Source organism: Hippocampus zosterae, chromosome 1 (assembly GCF_025434085.1).
Source record: "Hippocampus zosterae strain Florida chromosome 1, ASM2543408v3, whole genome shotgun sequence".
NCBI lineage: Eukaryota > Metazoa > Chordata > Actinopteri > Syngnathiformes > Syngnathidae > Hippocampus > Hippocampus zosterae.
The window spans coordinates 34,188,274-34,193,098 of NC_067451.1; positions in this window are offsets into that span (position 1 = coordinate 34,188,274).

Here is a 4,825-nt window from a genome sequence, read left to right on the forward strand (position 1 = left end):
ACTGAGGACCATGGTTTCAGATTTGGAGGTGCTGATCTTCATCCCAACCGCTTCACACTCGGCTGTGAAACGCTCCAGTGAGAGTTGGAGAGCCCTGTTTGAAGGAGCCAACAGCACCACATCATCTGCAAAAAGCAGGGATGCAATACTGAGGCCCCCAAAACGGACCCCCTCAACGCTTCGGCTGCGCCTAGAAATTTTGTCCATAAAGGTTGTGAACAGAATCGGCGACAAAGGGCAGCCTTGGCGGAGTCCTACTCTCACTGCAAACGATTCCGACTCACTGCCGGCAATGCGAACCAAACTCTGACATCGGTGGTATAGTGACCGAACAGCCCGTATCAGGGGGTTCGGTACCCCATACCCTCGAAGCACCCCCCACAGAACTCCCCGAGGGACACGGTCAAACGCCTTCTCCAAGTCCACAAAACACGTAGACTGGTTGGGCGAATTCCCACATACCCTCGACGACCCTGCTAAGGGTGTAGAGCTGGTCCACGGTTCCACGGCCGGGACGAAAACCACACTGCTCCTCCTCAATCTGTGGCTCGACTTCCTGACGGACCCTCCTCTCCAGCACCCCTGAATAGACCTTACCAGGGAGTCTGAGGAGTGTGATCCCTCTGTAGTTGGAACACACCCTCTGGTTCCCCTTTTTAAAAAGGGGGACTACCACCCCGGTCTGCCAATCCAGAGGCACTCTCCCTGTTGACCATGCGATGTTGCAGAGGCGTGTCAACCAGGACGGCCCCACAACATCCAGAGCCTTGAGGAACTCCGGGCGGATCTCATCCACACCTGGGGCCTTGCCACCGAGGAGCTTTTTAACCACATCGGTGACTTCAGCCACAGAGATAGGAGAGCCCACCTCAGAGTCCCCGGGGGCTCTGCTTCCTCCAAGGAAGACGTGTTGGTAGAGTTGAGGAGAACTTCGAAGTACTCTGCCCACCGGTTCACAACGTCCCGAGTCGAAGTCAGCAGTGCCCATCCCCACTGTTCACACAGTGTTAGTGGTGCACTGCTTCCCCCTCCTGAGACGTATGGTGGACCAGAATTTCCTCGAAGCCGTCCGTAAGTCGGCTTCCATGGCCTCACCAAACTCTTCCCACGCTCTGGTTTTTGCCTCGGCGACCACCGAAGCTGCGTTCCGCTTGGCCAGTCGATACCCATCAGCTGCCTCTGGGGTCTCACAGGCCATAAAGGCTCGATAGGACTCCTCCAGCTTGACGGCATCCCTTACTGCTGGTGTCCACCAGCGAGTACGGGGGTTGCCGCCACGACAGGCACCAACCACCTTACGGCCACAACTCAGATTGGCCGCCTCAACAATAGAGGCACGGAACATGGTCCACTCGGGCTCATTCCCCCGCCTCCCCCGGAACATGGGAAAAGCTCTGTCGAAGGTGGGAGTTGAAACTCCTTCATACAGGGGATTCCGCCAGACGCTCCCAACAAACCCTCACAATACGTTTGGGTCTGCCAAGACAGACCAGCATCTTCCCCCACCATCGGAGCCTACTCACCACCAGGTGGTGATCAGTTGACAGCTCCGCCCCTCTCTTCACCCAAGTGTCCAGAACATGCGGCCGCAAATCCGATGATACAACTACAAAGTCGATCATCGAACTGCGGCCTAGGGTGTCCTGGTGCCAAGTGCACATATGGACACCCTTATGTTTGAAAAAGGTGTTCGTTATGGACAATCCGTGGCGAGCAGGGAAGTCCAATAACAAAACACCACTCGAGTTCTGATCGGGGGGGCCGTTCCTCCCAATCACGCCCCTCCAGGTCTCACAGTCATTGCCCACTTGAGCATTGAAGTCCCCCAGCAGAACAAGGGAGTCCCCAGCAGGAGTACTCTCCAGCACACCCTCCAAGGGCTCCAAAAAGGGTGGGTATGCTGAGCTGCGGTTTGGTGCATATGCACAAACAACAGTCAGGACCCGTCCACCCACCCGAAGGCGGAGGGAGGCAACCCTCTCGTCTACCGGTGTGAACCCCAATGTACAGGCACTGAGCCGTGGGGCAATGAGTATGCCCACACCTGCTCTGCGCCCGTCACTGTGAGCAACTCCAGAGTGGCAGAGAGTCCAACCCCTCTCGAGAGAACTGGTACCAGAACCCAGGCTGTGTGTGGAGGCAAGTCCGACTATATCCAGTCGGAAATTCTCTGCCTCACACACCAGCTCGGGCTCCTTCCCTGCCAGAGAGGTGACATTCCATGTCCCAAGAGCTAACTTCTGCAGCCGAGGATCGGACCGCCACGGTCCCCGCCTTTGGCTGCCGCCCAGCTCACATTGCACCCGACCCCTTTGGCCCCTCTCATGGGTGGTGAGCCCATGGGAAGGGATGGCAAGAAATAACTGATTGAAATGACTTGTAATGACTTTGCTTGACATTTTTTTTTCTTTTGGGGGGCTTGGCTTTTTTTAGACTAGGCATAAAATGCCATAACCCAGACTTTGTTTTTTCGAGGCGGCCTGACATTTTTTGGCAGGGGGGGGCCTCGGCACAACGTGGCATGAAATGGCACAGCTTGAAATTTTTTGGGAGGGAGGGTGCTTGACTTCTCATGGCTTGAAATGACTTTAAACGACTTGACGTTGACGTGGCTGTTTTTGGGAAGGCGGCCTGACATTTTGGGGCTAGCCAGTGGAGCTGCTGAAGGACGGGGGTTACGTGCTGCCGGGAGGGTGTTTTTGTAATGATGCGAGCAGAAGCGTTTTGAACCAGCTGGATTTTATGGAGGGACTTTTGAGGTAGGCCGAAGAGGAGAGCGTTGCAGTGATCCAAGTGGTATATGACAAGAATAGCAGTGGTGCGCGGGGTGAGGGAAGGGCGAAGTCTGTTAATATTGCGGAGGTGGAAATAAGCAGTGCAGGTGATGGTGTTGATATGTGAGTGGAAGGTGAGCATACTATCATGGATGATACCCAAACTCTTGACCTGAGGGGAGAGGGACACTAAGGAGCCGTCAATGTTGAGGGATCAACTTTCGATAAAGTTGATTTGGTGCCAAGGAGGAGGATTTCAGTTTTATTAGAATTTAATTTAAGAAAGTTTGTTGTGAACCATGTTTTGAGTTTGGCGAGGCAAGAGATGGGTGTGGGGGGAGTATGGAGTTTGGTTTACAGGAAAGGTAGAGCTGGGTGTCATCAGCAAAGCAGTGAAAGGGGGTATTAAATTTGCGAAGAATATGACAAAGAGGCAGGAGGTTGATTATGAAGAGAAGTGGCCCTAGGACAGATCCCTGGGGTACACCTGTGGTGGCTGGTAGGGCTTTGAAGTGAAGGATTTGAGCTGGACAAACTGAGTGCGGCCGGTCAGGAAGGACTGGAACCAACTGAGGGGAGTGTGGGAGAGAGCAATGGAGGAGAGTCTCTTGAGGAGTTTCGGGTGGGAGATGGTGTCACAGGTGGCACTGAGGTCTAAGAGGATGAGGATAGAGACTAAACCAGAATCAGCTGCTATGAGTAGTTTATCATTCTCCGTGCTGTGGCGGGGGCGGAAACCAGACTGAATGGTTCATAGAGGGAGTGGAGAAATAGGTGGAAGTGGAGTTGAGTAGCAGCAGTTTTTTTTCAAGGAGTTTAGAAATAAATGGAAGGATAGAGATGAGGCGGAGGTTATCGAAGTTATTGGGGTCTGAACCGTGTCTCTTTAGTATGGGGGTAACAGCAGTGGTTTTGAAAAGTGATGGGACAATTCCAGAAGAAAGTGAGGAGTGGATAATGGCAGATATGAGGAACCAGGGAAGGGAGGCAGGATTGGATGAGGGATGAAGGGAGGGGATCAAGCTGGCATGTGGTGGGCTCGGATTTGTGTATCAGATTGGATCTTTCACCAGACGTGGGTGCAACAAAATTGGAGAAGCTGTGAGAAGGAGGAGGAGGTTCGGGTTGGGAGGGAACTGGCATGTTTTGATGGAGGTGATGTTGGATCTTAAGGATTTTGTCATTGATGTACTCCATTATGGAATTGCAGGTTGCCGTCGAGTACAGGTGAAGGTAGAGAATTAATTGGCTGGAGGATTTTGTTCATGACAGAGAAGAGAGTTCTTGAGTTTCCTTCGGTGGAGAGGATGTGGCCGGAGTAGTAGCTGGATTTGGTCTTTGTATTGAGTGATATGGGTGGTGTACATGTCCTTATCGATAGCGAGACTGGTTTTCTTGTAGAGTCGCTCAAGTTGGCGTTTTTTTTTTTTTTCATTTCATGGACCTGAGGAAAGGTGTAAACCAGGGGGCAGATGTAGAGAATGAAGCAGTCAGAGTTTTCAGGGGGGGAGAGAGAATTGAGAATATTTGTGAGGCAGGTGTTGTGATGAGCAATGAGGTCATCCAGGCTTGAAACAGTGTTTGGGGGAAGGGAATGGTCGATCATGGAGCAGAGGGTGTCAATGTTGATATTGTTTGTGTTACGAAAATAAATTTTGATTGTAGAAAGGCGGAGTACGGTGTTAAAAGTGAGGAGGAAATGGTCAGTTACAGGAAGAACAACAGCAGTGGGCTTGGAGAGGGAAAGACAAGAGCAGCATACAAACTCCAATGTGTGGCCTTTGATGTGGGTGTGACGGCAGCAGAGCCGTTAGCCGCCATAGCCAGGCGGACTAATGCATGATGGTTGATGTTGCAGCCGGAGTTTCTGATAGGGCGTCGAGAAGTGGACCAGGTCGAGTTGATTGAGTCGGACATTTTGTGCCCGACATGTCTGCGCGACCCGCAGTGGATGTAGCGATGTCGAAGGGGGCGAGCGATGTCCGGATGATGGTGCAGCTCCGGTGGCAGAGACTCCGGTGCAATCCACCGGATCCGAAGATCTGCGACAG